Source organism: Tupaia chinensis, unplaced genomic scaffold, assembly GCF_000334495.1.
Source record: "Tupaia chinensis unplaced genomic scaffold, TupChi_1.0 Scaffold000037_5, whole genome shotgun sequence".
NCBI lineage: Eukaryota > Metazoa > Chordata > Mammalia > Scandentia > Tupaiidae > Tupaia > Tupaia belangeri.
Window position 1 is genome coordinate 449,458 of NW_006159488.1, and position 14,948 is coordinate 464,405.

General features: G+C 37.3%; 1 long non-coding RNA gene across 1 annotated transcript in view; it reads left to right on the top strand.

Annotated features, from left to right (window-relative positions):
* Window positions 1-14,948, top strand: part of LOC114008164 (uncharacterized) — an 85,777-nt gene that overhangs the window by 9,026 nt on the left and 61,803 nt on the right. Inside the window, exon 2 of the long non-coding RNA XR_003549723.1 lies at window positions 5,889-5,999. This is a non-coding gene — a long non-coding RNA (uncharacterized LOC114008164). The remainder of the gene's footprint in view (window positions 1-5,888; window positions 6,000-14,948) is intronic.

Below are 14,948 nucleotides of genomic sequence, written 5' to 3' on the forward strand. Positions count from 1 at the left end.
GTTTAATGAATTCTGAGTTTTTCATGTGAAATTCCCTAAGAACAGCACCTTTTCTGAGTGCTTCTGTTGTGCTCAATTCTCCAAGGTGTGCTTTTTATGTCCTCCTATAAAATTCTCTAGATATTGAATTTACGGATGGAGTACCTTTCTCTATCATATTGCCTTAAAGGGAACTCTTGAAATTGTCATGTAACTTTTTCAGATGTTACTCAGCATCTTGCTAGAAACTGGAAGTTTTTGTGAATTTGAGGCCACTTGTTATGTATTATGTCCTACTCAATAAAATTTTGCCAGATCTCCAGAGATTTGTTCCACCTGTAAGGCTTAACACTTCTACAATAACTCAATGGCACACACACCACTCAGATCTTCCTTGCTCATTCTCAGCTACATTCACGTTTCTGATCACATTTAGCCTTGCCAGTGATCCCTATAGTTGCTTGTTAACAATAATTTTTTCTTTAAGAAGTCCCATCTCAGTAGGTGAAAAAAGGTACAGACCTTGATTTATCCAAGACATCAAGACATATTTACCATGTACTTCCTCTCTTTTTTCTAAAAAAAAAAAAAAAAAAAAAAATCCCCATTTCTTAGCAATCTTCTGTGGACTTCTGAGGTTGGGTTACACACAAATTTCTGCAAATTCATGAGAGAGTTTCTGAGACTTTGTTAGTATAGTAGTTCACATAATATTACATACATCTGGCTTTCCATCTGGAGCACATTCAGTGCCTCATTGAACATTTCTCCAACAGTTGTAATGATGATGATAAAATATTTCCACAAATTCCATCCAACTTAGAAGTGGCATTCTAGGAGTCATCGTGGCTTAGGTCAAGTTGATTTCTGGGTACTTTTTTTTTTTTTAGAGGTTTTTGCTGCTATAGGGTGCATGTGCTAGCAGAAAGAGAGAGACAGAGAGACGGAAAATGAGAAATCACCCCCCAAGGGGGATGGCCATGCACAATCCCTTCTCCTCCATTCTCCTCTCGGGATCTTGGGCACGCACGCACACACGCCCAGCGTGAGTTTTAAGCCACTGGGTCCTGGACGTGGACTGCGGTCAACTACATGGGAGTCCAACGAAATAGCCATTACGCTAACTGCTGGTTCCAGATTTCTGGGTACTTTTGAAGATTTATCTGTTTGATAGTCATGGTGAGATCTATTTTTGGTCAGAAAGGTCTAGATCTGAGGTGTGACTAGAAAGTCTATCTATCAATCATGATCAGATCTGTGCCAGACAACAACATCCTTAGAAATGAGGACTGAAAGGCCCAATACGGTGATTCTCAGAGGCATATGAGTCATTTTCAGAGAAAAAAATTTTGTAGTGAATTTAATGACACACAGGAACGATAACTTTGAAGCAGGGAACTACAATTTCTCGCAATAGGGAAGCCTGGGAATGGGAAACTCCAAGATGCTATTATACCCATAACACATATGGACTGAAAAAAAATTGAAAAGAAGACTAAAAATAGAAACTTTGAAATTATACAGCTGAATGGTAGAAATTGAGCTCTATCACTTAGATTAATCTTTATAAACTTCATCTGTGAAACAGGGAAATGGCACTGGCCACATTACAAAGTGAAAGGATGCCTGTAAAGTGCTTTTTGTGGTGACTGGCACATAGCAAACACTTTAGAAATGTTAGGTATTAGGGCCAGCAGGTGGCATGGTGGTTAAGGCACTGGACTCCAACATGACTGACCATGGTTTGAGTCCCAGACTTGGTGGCTTGAAAATCATGCCAGGCATGTGTGTGCGCATGCCCAAAATTCCAAGAGGAGAATGGAGGAGAAGAGACTGTGGCATGGCCATCTTTTCTGGATGGTACTTTCTCACTTTCTCTCACTGTCTCTCTTTTCTGGTGAGCACACATGCTGTATGATTAAAACAAACAAACAAACAAAAAACCTTTTAAAAAAGCAAAGAAAAAAGAAACATTAGGTATTATTTATTATTTCTTTAATTGTTAGGAGGAGAGTGCTATCAAGGCTAACCTGTTAGAAATTATTTTACCGTATGAGACTCGGTCATAGTAAAACATTTGCAACTGTGTCCATATGGTCACAGACACAGAGATGACTCTGGAGTTTTTAGGAGATATTGGTGATCATTTTCTACAAATTGAGTGGATTTGATTATGACCAAGGTCTTTCGGTTCCTACCTTTAATGAGAGAACATGGAAAAACCCTGGAGTTTAGAGATCTATATTCAAGGGAGTTCTGGCTTGTGTCATTTAGTAGTTACAACTTTGAATATATTACTTAGTTTCTGAAGTGTAATTTCTTTCTCTGTAAAATGGGGGTGATTATAATACCCACATATAAAAAATCAAATTAACTAAGCATTGATAAATATGATTTTGCACACTGAAAGATAATATTAGCGAGCCTAGCCAGGTGGTTAAGGCAGCTAGATCCCATATGGCTAATTATCCAGGTTAAATCCTAGACCCAGTGGCTTGGAAAACATGCCAGGTGTGTGTGCATATATGCCCCAAATCTTAAGAGAATGAAGAAGAAAAAATTGAGGTATGGCCATCACCCCAGGGATGCTTTTTCACTTTCCCTCCCCCTCTCTCTGACTCTCTTTGGTGAATGTATGTGCCCTATAACATATTAAGAATGTGTATATATATATTAGTTATTATTATGGGAAGTGCAAAATTCACTAGCAAGACAGACTTATTTAGAAAGGCTATTGTAGGACAAAGATAACTAATTTTCTCTGCTAAACTACAGCTCTCCTTTGAAGCTCTTAAGCTAGGATATATAACAGTGATTATTACATGGAGGTTCAAATGAAGGCCTTAAGCTAGATTGTGAAATAAAGGCTGTCATGCTAAACACAATTTAGTAAAACTCAATTCAATTTTACTTGTAGCACATGTGCATTTTATTCACTTAGCCAGCTCTTATACAGGTAGTAGGAAAAGTTTCATAGAAGAGGCAATATTTAAGAGAGCTTTCACAAGATGAAGAAGTCTTTATTAAGTATTTGCTGTATACTAGATATTATATTGACTGCACAGCATTTTATTCACAGTATTATGTGCTAAGTACTAAGGGAAACTAAAGCACAAAGGCAGAAATAACTTGCCCAAGGTCACATACCTAGTGATAGAAGAGGTAATATTTAAGAGAGCTTTCACAAGATGAAGTCTTTATTAAGTATTTGCTGTATACTAGATATTATATTGACTGCACAGCATTTTATTCACAGTATTATGTGCTAAGTACTAAGGGAAACTAAAGCACAAAGGCAGAAATAACTTGCCCAAGGTCACATACCTAGTGAATGGCAGAATTGAGACTACACACAGAATTCATGCTTTCTCTTTCTTATTCCCAGAGGGCATGTATGTTGACCACAGGAGTGGGCGGGAGAGAGAGGGAGAGAAAGCACTGCCCCCCCTACCCCATGGGGTGTAAACATGGCACGATTCTTATTTTCTCCATTTTTTCATCCTATCCGAACTTTGGGTATGCACATGCATGTGCCCAGTGTGTGTTTTTTCCAAGCTATTGGAACTGGAATTTGAACCATAATCAGCCATGTGGGATCCAGCTCCCTATGCACAGCACTAACCGCTGCACTATGGGGGCCAGTCCTCATTATTTTAAAGTTTATTTATTTCTTCCAAAAGGAAGCACACTCCAATAGGGTCTCCATGTGGTGTTATATTCCCATTCTCATCTGACCCAGATCACAGGCATACACATGTGCATCTGGTGTGCTCAGGAAGGTGCCAGGATGTGATCTCTTGACCTTTCCCATGTGGGCCCAGTTGCACTATTGCTGTTTCACCTCCTGGTTCCACAGTCAATACTTTTAAACCCTACATTGTACAAACAGTTCCTAACTTATTATTTCTGACTTACATTTTTTTTTTTTTATTTACTGTTTTTCAACTTCAATGCTGCAGAGGTAATATGCATTTAGTAGAAACTATACTCAAGTCCGGACCAGCAGGCGTAATGGCTATGTTGCTGGACTCTCATGTAGCTGACTGCAGTTCGTGTTCCAGACCCGGTGGCTTAAAACTCACACCGGGCGCGTGTGCGTGCATGCCCAAGATCCAGAGAGGAGAAAGGAGGAGAAGGGACTGTGGCGTGGTCATTCCCCCTGGGGGTGATTTCTCGCTTTCTGTCACTCTGTCTCTCTCTGTCTGGCGAGCACACGCACCCTATAGCAAAAACCTCTCCAAAAAAACAAACAAAAAAGAAAACAAAAATAAAAAAGAAACTATACTCAAGTCCTATACAACCATTCAGTTTTTTTTAAAATTTAAAAAAAAATTTTTTTTTTTAGAGATTTTTCCTATAGGATGTATGTGCTTGCTGGAGAGATAGAAAGATAGTGAGAAATCACCCCCCCAGGGAAAATGGTCAAACTGTAATCTCTTCTTCTCCATTTTCCTCTCAAGATCTTGGGCATGCATACACCTGTACCCAGCATGAATTTTAAATTGACAGGTCTAGGACTTGAACTGTGGTTGGCTACATGGGAGTCCAGTGAAGTAACCATTACACCTCGTCCCAACCATTCTGCTTTTCACATTAAGTATATTCTTTTTTATACGTTTTCTTTTCATTCTCTACTTTTTCTTTATAGCACTTAACAATTTGAGTTGTCTTACTATGAGGGCATGTGCTGTCTGCTTTTTTTCTTTTTTCTTTTTTTGGAGAGGTTTTTGTTATAGGGCACGTGTGTTCACCAGACAGACAGAGAGAGAGACAGAGAGATAGAAAGTGAGAAATCACCCCCCAGGGAGGATGGCCACACCGCAATCCCTTCTCCTCCATTCTCCTCTCAGGATCTTGGGCACGCACACACACGCTCCCGGCGTGAGTTTTAAGCCACCGGGTCTGGGACTCAAACCGTGGTTGACTACATGGGAGTCTAGCAACATAGCCATTATGCTAACTGCTGGTCCCGTGCTGTCTGCTTTAATGTTATTTTATCTTCAGTGCCTAATATAGGACCAGCATGCAGTAGGTGTTCAACAAATACTAGATAAATAAATGAGCCTGGTTGACCAGAGGGAAAGGCATTCTGGGCAGATGAAATAATACGGCAAAGTGAGGGATACTCAAAATAACACACGATATTCTTAGAATATTGATATAACTATCCTTTGTTGACTAGAAATCATGTGCTAACCAATTTGTTAATAAATCACATTAATTCTCCCAAATTTCAAGACAGGTAATATTAACATCCCCATTTTATAGACGAACATATCAAGTTTCAATAGACTAAATAACTTGTTCAAGATCATGTAACTGGTGGATCTGGCTTCTGTGTAACTCCTGATCACAAGCTCATGATGTGGTGGTAGTGCCCATCTACCAGTAGCTCAGGATAGTATCAGCTAAGGAGAGATCTGTTCTTCAGAATCCTAAGCCCTCAAAAGACTCAGAAATCAATCTCTAAAGTTTTAAATATCATATTACCTATTACCAGTTAAATTATAAACCATAGAGTAATTTACACCTGTGAAGATACGTGCGTATTGTTAGTTACTTCCCTCCTGCTGGACACTCTGATTACTACTTGCATTATTTTTGCTATATGTAGGTAACATAAAGTGTTCTTGCTAATATCCAATGTTCAACAATTGAGTGACTGCGTTGTGATAGATTTTTGTATAATTGTCTATTGAGGACTTTGGGATAAGATCACTTCCCTATTGTTAGGAAATGAGGTCTTTTATGATGTGCAATACTCCTGATATTGCATAACTGTAGATGAGGAGGCTAGTCAACGAATAGGAAATCTGGACTTGGCATACACATACTAATGGGTAGAAGGTACTGTTTCTGACTTTGTGCATTCCTATTTTCTTATTAATAAAATCTATTCTATTTTGTAGCATCAAGGCATGTGCACATGAAGGCATTCTTGGTATGAAGTAGAAAAAAGATCCACACCAGCCGGAAGCAGACAGTGAGATGGCTTAGATGACCCCTACTTCAAGATAATTGTAAGGAATCTTCTAAGTAAGCCATATCATTCACTGGTTCTCAGTCAAGGCTACACTTTAGCGTCATCTTGGGGGCTGTTAATAATATTGATGCCTGGGTCATGTCATACTCTAGAGCAATAGTTCTTAAGTTTGGCTGCACTTGGAACTGTCTGGGGAGTTTTAAAACCTACTGATGCCTGGATCCTACCCTCAGAGTTTGTGATTTAATTGGTCATTTGTAAAGCCTGGATATTGGGATTTTTTACAAGCTCCCTGGGTGATTCTAATGTGCAGCCAAGTTTGGGAATGATTGTCTTAAACCAATTGAATTAGAATTTCTGGAGGTTATCAAGTTCAGTGATTCTTAAACTTATATTTATTAAAAACAAAAACAAAAAACCAAAAAACCCTAAAGAAACAACACCTCAAATCTTTTTTTTGGGAGAGGTTTTTGCTATAGGGCATGTGCGCTCACCAGACAGAGAGAGACAGAGAGATAGAAAGCGAAAAATCACCCCCGAGGGGGGATGGCCACACCGCAATCCCTTCTCCTCCATTCTCCTCTTGGGATCTTGGGCACGCACACGTGCCTGGTGTGAGTTTTAAGCCACCAGGTCCAGGACTCGAACTGCAATCGACTACATGGGAGTCCAGTGACATAGCCATTATGCTAACTGCTGGTCCCGCCTCAAATCTTCTTAAAGCATAGATTCCTGGGCCCTACCCCCAGAAGATTCTGACTCAATGAGTCTGTGATGGAACCATAAATTTGCATTTATGATTCCCACATGAGAGTGATACTGCTGGTGCTGGTTCAAGGACACTCTTTGAATAGCCTCAATATGTTACTTTCATCTATTTATTTGTTTATTTATTTTGCCTTAGGGCATGTGTACTTGCCTGTGAGAGAGAGAGACATAGACATAGACACAGAGAGGGGAAGTGAGAAATCCTCTTGGGGGGATTGCCATGCTGAAATCCCTTTTCTTCCATACTCCTCTTGGGATTGTGGGCATGCATACACACACATCTAGTGTGATTTTTCAGCTACTGGGTTCAGGGCTTAAACTGTGGTCAGCCATGTGGGAGTCCATCCCCTTAACCACCATGCCACCCGCTGGACTCTATTTTCTTTTTGTTATTCACTTTTTAAATTAAATTATTTAATTAAAATAAATTGATTTTGTGCAGATGTTTCAGTCTTTTCTTATTTTTGCTTGGGAATGTTAGAGAAGGGTTGTAAGTTCTGATGTAGGCCAGAATATTTCAGAGGAATGGAGTTCCTTGTAAGGTGGTTATAATTTGCAAAGAGGTAAATATCTGGATGTGAGTGATGGCTATGAGTCCAAAAAGCCCTCTCTCTTCCACCTATAATTCTTCCCATTATATAAGTAGAGATTGTGAAGCTTGATTTTACTGAGATATGATTTTACCTTATACAGACAGTACAACAGGTAATATTACAATTAAAGGTGACTGCATTTGAAAGAAAACATTTTAACCCCAGTTACAGTGTTGTGTGCTACTGAGATACTGTGAGTTATGTGGGAGGTCTGAAATTGGTTCCTGAACTAATCTAAAAGTCAGGCATGGTGGCATGTACTTGCAGTCCCAGCCACTGGGGAAGACTGAGCGAGCCAGGGGGATCATCAGCTTGAGGCTGGCCTGGTCAACATAGTGAGACCCTGTCTAAAAAAGATCTCGAGGTGCATGTGAAATCTCAGATGGGATACAGAACAGAAAAATTGTGACATGGTGTGACTCTGTTTTTAAAAACATACAAACAAGGGCTGGCAAATGACATGGTGGTTAAGGGCGCTGGACTCCCACATGGCCGACCATGGTTTGAGTCCTGGACCTGGCGGCTTGTTTTCTCACTTTCTCTCTCTCTCACTCTGTCCTTCTCTGGGCAAATTAAAATAAATAAATAAATAAAGTTAAATAAAATAATTCCTTTAAAAAATGAAAAATAGAACCATTTTAGGTTTTATGCCTAAAAAGAATTTTTTAAGAAAAAACGAAAAGAAGTTTTTGAAGTGTTTTGATTGAAGATCAAAACACTCATGTTGGAAAGACATTCACATAGTTGAATGAGGCTGCAAATGCACTCACATCTTTTGTTACATGTCTTTTGAGAGTTGCCTTTGGAACTTGGTAGAGACACTTCAGGATATCTTCTTGATATTTTCAGTGGCAACTCTTTTATTGATATTAAAAATATTCTTAATATAAAAATTTTAAACATGAACATAAAATATTAAAGAATTATTGAGATTTTTCCATGTTTGTTGTATGTCTGACTGTTTTCTGAAGTATTAAAAAAATATGAGACATCAATTTTCCAATGGGGAAACTAGGTAAAGGGTATATGGTACCTTTTTGTATTATTTTAAAAATGGCATGCAAATATACAATTATCTCAAAATAAATGAAAAAAAATGAGACATCACATCATTTTGCACCTTCATATGGCAGTGTGCATCTTTTAAAAAAGGGGCATTTTCTTGTAATTACAATATCATCATACCTTTGAAAATAACAAAATGATTCTTTAGTGTCATCCAATACCATTTTCTCAAAGATGCAGATGTCCCTTTATTTAAGTCAGAATCCAAATAAGACCTTTGCACTGAATTCCTTAATTATGTTTCCTAAGATTCTTTTATTCTATGTTGCTCATTCCAGTTTTTCCTTTTTATGGCATTTCAACTTCTTGCAGCACCTGGTCAATGACTTGTCTACAGAAGTAAAAGGTCTTGCTTTTAAAATGTTTATTTGCTTCCTTGTGGTATCATTTAACTTTTTAACTTTTTTTTTGTCTTCTGGATTTCCTGTAAATGAACATTTGTTTTTGATACTTGATTTTATTTTGGCTCAACATTTTTGGAAAGACTATTTCATCGATGATGAATACTGTGAGCTTTCTATTACATCACATCAGGAGACTATAAAGTCTACTTGGTCTAATTCTTTGGATGTTAAGGTTCAGTTGCTAAATGTCTCAACTCTCCACTCTAAAGTTCCACATGGATCTAATGGCTTCATTCCATTGATATTTGTTGTCCGAATCAACTATTTCACTTAGAGGCACAAAGCAGTAATTTCTAAACCTACTGTCCATTGTACATGGGTTAGCTAAAATGCTTTGATTAAAAAAAGAACTTTCCATTATCAAATAGGACTGTTTATTATAGTTAACTGAAATACAGTGCATGTAGGGAAGGAAGGGTGAATGTTTTTTTTCCCTCTTCATTTCTGATTGCCAACTTCAGAATAAGGAATTGGTGATTTGGTTACTTCCAAAAGTATCCAGTGAGGTGTTCTTTTTGTTTGTTTCATTTTGTTTCTTTTCTCTCTTTTTAAATTATGACCATGAGTTAATAGACTTAAAAATATTTATTGTTCCAGTCAATTGCATTTCTTTATCTATTTTGATAGAAGCCCTTTTTGATTAGTGTTTTTATCCTTTTGACACAACCCAGTTGTTTTTCATGTTTCTTGCGAACTGGCATAAAATATCTCAGTAGATACAGCAAATATTTTAGGGGTGTATGCCAGGAAACTTTGTTGTACATAGTGGGAGACTAAGCTTGGTGATTCCAGTTTTGTTTGAAGCAAGCAAGCAAACAAACCCAATGAGTCATCAGAAAGTATGAAAGATGGGACCTGCAGTTACTGTAATGGCTATGTCGCTGGACTCCCATGTAGTCAACTGTAGTTCGCGTCCCGGACCCGGTGGCTTAAAACTCACGCTGGATGCGTGTGCGTGCATGCCCAAGATCCCAAGAGGAAAATGCAGGAGAAGGGATTGTGGTGTGGCCATACCCTCTGGAGATTTCTCGCTTTCTGTCTCTGTCTCACTCTCTCTGGCAAGTGCATGTGCCCTATAACAAAAACCTCTAAAAAAGTATGAAAGGTGAAGTTTTTGTGGTACATACCTATCTTTGAGGTGGTTTAAAAGAATAACAATAGATTTCCAGAAGATGTTTGTATGATTTGAGAATTAGAACTTCCAAGTTATACTGTTTTAGTGAAGGCACACCTGTGAGTTGTGAACAATTTGTCTTAATTATCTCTGTTAGGAAAATGTCAAGTATGAGCCCTTTGCCTTGAAGCTCTTTGATTACTATGCTTGCATGGACTGAATGTGTGTGTCTTTCCAAAATTCATACGTTGAAGCCTAATCCCCATTATGATGGTTGCATGATAGGCCTTTAGGAGGTATTAAGGTCATGAGGGAGGGACCTTCACAATGGGCTTATAAAAAGAAGAGACACGTGATCTTCCTTTCTGCTCTTTGCCTTGTGAGTATTTAGTAAGAAGATGACCATATACCAACTAGGACTTGTTTCCTCATCATACATACACCAGATCTGCCAGCACCTGATCTTGTACTTTCTCCGCAACCGTAGGAAATGTTTGCTGTTTAAAGCCAGTGTGGTAATTTGTTATGGCAGCTCAAACAGAATATGACAATACTGCTAAGTTCTAGAATTTCATTTGTGTCCTCTATTTACTGAAACGTATATTTTCCATTTGTTTAACAAGTTTTCACAATTGCTTGTATATTTTTATGACTGCTTTAAAGTCTTTATCAGATAATTCTAACATCCATCTCATCTCAGTGTTGATGTCTATAAGTTGTCTTTACCCTTGTAAATAGAGGGTTACCTTTAAATGCCAAGTAATTTTGGATTAAATCTGACACATTTTAAATATTATATTGCGCTACTCTGGGTCTTGCTTAAATCCTATTGAATATTGATGGTTTCATTTTAGCAATCTGATTATGTTCAGATTGCAAGTTCAATACTGTCTTTGGTGTGTGGTGGTTCTAATGTCAGACCAGTTTTCAAAGTTTTGCAGTGCTATTTGGAACTGCTCCATATGTGCATTAGCCAGCAGTCAACCTAAATGAATCTCTGTCTTTTAGCTCAATTTTATCTCTTATTTTTTAAAAATTTATTTTATTGTGGCAAGAACACTTAACATGAGTTCTGACCTCTTAGCAAATGTTCAAGCGTGTGATGCATTATTGTAGTCTGTAAGTACAATGTTGTACAGCAGATATTTAGAGCATATCCATCTTGTTTAATTGAAATTTTTAATGTCTCTTGATTAGTAATTCTCCATCTTCCCTCCACTCCAGTCACTGGTAACAACCATTCTTCACTTGGTTTACATAACATTGACTATCTTAGATACTTTATAAAAGTGGAATCATATAGTATATGTTTTTCTGTGACTAGTTTATCCTGCTTGTCATAATGTCCTCAAAATTCATTCATGTTGCCACATTTTGCAAAATTTCCTTCTTTTATAAAACTAAATAACATTCTATCTTCTTTATTTATCTGTTGATGAGTATTTAGGTTGCTTTCCTATCTTGGCTATTTTGAATAATGTTACAGTGAACATGGCAGTACTAACGACTCTTTGAAATAATGATTATTCTTGATTCATTCAATTGTCTTGAATAAATACTCAGAAGTGGGATTACTGAATCATATGGTAGTTCTATTTAAATGTTTTTAAGGAACCTCTGTACTGTTTCTTGTAGATGCTAGACAATTTTGCACTCCTCTCAGCAATGAAAAAGAGTTCTAATTCATTCACATTCTCATAGACACCAGTCATCTTTTTATTCCCTTCTTTTAATTGTTAAAAGGCATGTGCACCAGGGACCAGTAGTTGGTGTGGTGGTTAAGGTCCTGGACACTCCCACCTGGCCAACCACGATTCGAGTCCCGGACCTGGTGAGAACACTTTCCCTCTCTCTCTCTCTCTGTGTGTGTGTCTCTCTCTGGTCAAATTAAAATAAAATGAATGAATAAATAAAATAAAATAAATAATTCTTAAAAAAAAAAAAAGGCACGTGCACTGGCCAGGAAGAGATGGAAAGTGAGAGGAGAAAGCATCCCCCAGGGAGGCATGGTCATGCCATAATCTCTCTTCTATTTTTCCATCCTGTTGGGATTTTGGCCAAATACATACCCAGTGTGTTTTTCAAGCTGATAGGACTGAGAGCTGAACCACATTTGGCCATGTGGGATCTGACTCCTTTAACCACAAGCATACAGGGTCAGCCTTGTATTTTTTTCCAGAATCATTTGTTTACTTTTATTTATCATTATATTTTTAAAATTTTCTATACAGCAGGTGTGCTCACCAGAGAATGGCAGAGAGAGAGAGAGAGGAAAAGGGAGAAAGCAAGCCACCAGGTCTGGGACTCAAAATGCAGTCAGCCATGTGGGAGTTCAGCGCTTTAACCACTATACTACCTGCTGGCCCCTGTTTTTGTTTTAGCTATTAGTTGTCTTGACAGTTGTTAGATGATATCTCATTGTGGTTTTGATTTTCCTTTCCTTGATTATTAGTGATGCTGAGCATCTTTTTGTTTTTCATATACCTTTTGGTCATTTGTATATTTTCTTTTGAAAAATGTCTTTTTAAGCCTTTATGCTGCTTTAAAATGGGCTTTTACTCTTTGTTACTATTGAGTTACAGCAGTTTCTTATACAAGGGTACTTCAAAAAGTACCTGGAAAAATGAAATTAAAGTATGAGTTTATTTTGGTACACATATTTTTTGAAATGCACATGCACAGTTTTTTAATAATATGAATTTTCCATAAACTTTTTCAAGACCCCTCAAATATTTTAGAAATTAATGTCTTAGCAGATAGGTGGTTTGTAAATTTTTTTTTCAATCATTAAGTTGTTTTTTCACTCTGGTGATCATTTTCTTTGCTATACAGAGGCTTTTTTTTTTTTTTCAACTTTTTTTTTTTTTTATATTACCTAACATTCATTCCCTGAGCATCATCACAACATACTAAATGTGGTTTCCCATCTAGGATAAACTGCATAGTGGCTTAATCAAGCATGTTATCATCAATAATATTCCATTTCTACTTTCATACATATGTATATATATATATATGTTTTTTATCCTATGTTTGACCCTCTGCCCTTTCCCCCTCTCCCATTACACTATCTCTGCTATATACAGTTGTCTTCCAGAGGAGTTATTGAAAATGTGATACATGCAAGCAAAGGGAGAGGGGCCACGAGTTGAAAGTTTTTAACAATAGGGAACATAGATTCCATTCAAGGTTGGATCAAGGGTGGGTCTCGTGCAGGTGTGCAATTGTAGCTTACTCTCCATGGAATACAGTGTGAGGAAAGCAGTTCTGGTAAGCAGAGATGATTATCAGTTGATTCTTTTATAAAACTAAATAACATTCTATCTTCTTTATTTATCTGTTGATGAGTATTTAGGTTGCTTTCCTATCTTGGCTATTTTGAATAATGTTACAGTGAACATGGCAGTACTAACGACTCTTTGAAATAATGATTATTCTTGATTCATTCAATTGTCTTGAATAAATACTCAGAAGTGGGATTACTGAATCATATGGTAGTTCTATTTAAATGTTTTTAAGGAACCTCTGTACTGTTTCTTGTAGATGCTAGACAATTTTGCACTCCTCTCAGCAATGAAAAAGAGTTCTAATTCATTCACATTCTCATAGACACCAGTCATCTTTTTATTCCCTTCTTTTAATTGTTAAAAGGCATGTGCACCAGGGACCAGTAGTTGGTGTGGTGGTTAAGGTCCTGGACACTCCCACATGGCCAACCACGATTCGAGTCCCGGACCTGGTGAGAACACTTTCCCTCTCTCTCTCTCTCTGTGTGTGTGTCTCTCTCTGGTCAAATTAAAATAAAATGAATGAATAAATAAAATAAAATAAATAATTCTTAAAAAAAAAAAAAGGCACGTGCACTGGCCAGGAAGAGATGGAAAGTGAGAGGAGAAAGCATCCCCCAGGGAGGCATGGTCATGCCATAATCTCTCTTCTATTTTTCCATCCTGTTGGGATTTTGGCCAAATACATACCCAGTGTGTTTTTCAAGCTGATAGGACTGAGAGCTGAACCACATTTGGCCATGTGGGATCTGACTCCTTTAACCACAAGCATACAGGGTCAGCCTTGTATTTTTTTCCAGAATCATTTGTTTACTTTTATTTATCATTATATTTTTAAAATTTTCTATACAGCAGGTGTGCTCACCAGAGAATGGCAGAGAGAGAGAGAGAGGAAAAGGGAGAAAGCAAGCCACCAGGTCTGGGACTCAAAATGCAGTCAGCCATGTGGGAGTTCAGCGCTTTAACCACTATACTACCTGCTGGCCCCTGTTTTTGTTTTAGCTATTAGTTGTCTTGACAGTTGTTAGATGATATCTCATTGTGGTTTTGATTTTCCTTTCCTTGATTATTAGTGATGCTGAGCATCTTTTTGTTTTTCATATACCTTTTGGTCATTTGTATATTTTCTTTTGAAAAATGTCTTTTTAAGCCTTTATGCTGCTTTAAAATGGGCTTTTACTCTTTGTTACTATTGAGTTACAGCAGTTTCTTATACAAGGGTACTTCAAAAAGTACCTGGAAAAATGAAATTAAAGTATGAGTTTATTTTGGTACACATATTTTTTGAAATGCACATGCACAGTTTTTTAATAATATGAATTTTCCATAAACTTTTTCAAGACCCCTCAAATATTTTAGAAATTAATGTCTTAGCAGATAGGTGGTTTGTAAATTTTTTTTTCAATCATTAAGTTGTTTTTTCACTCTGGTGATCATTTTCTTTGCTATACAGAGGCTTTTTTTTTTTTTTCAACTTTTTTTTTTTTTTATATTACCTAACATTCATTCCCTGAGCATCATCACAACATACTAAATGTGGTTTCCCATCTAGGATAAACTGCATAGTGGCTTAATCAAGCATGTTATCATCAATAATATTCCATTTCTACTTTCATACATATATATACATACATATATGTTTTTTTAATCCTATGTTTGACCCTCTGCCCTTTCCCCCTCTCCCATTACACTATCTCTGCTATATACAGTTGTCTTCCAGAGGAGTTATTGAAAATGTGATACATGCAAGCAAAG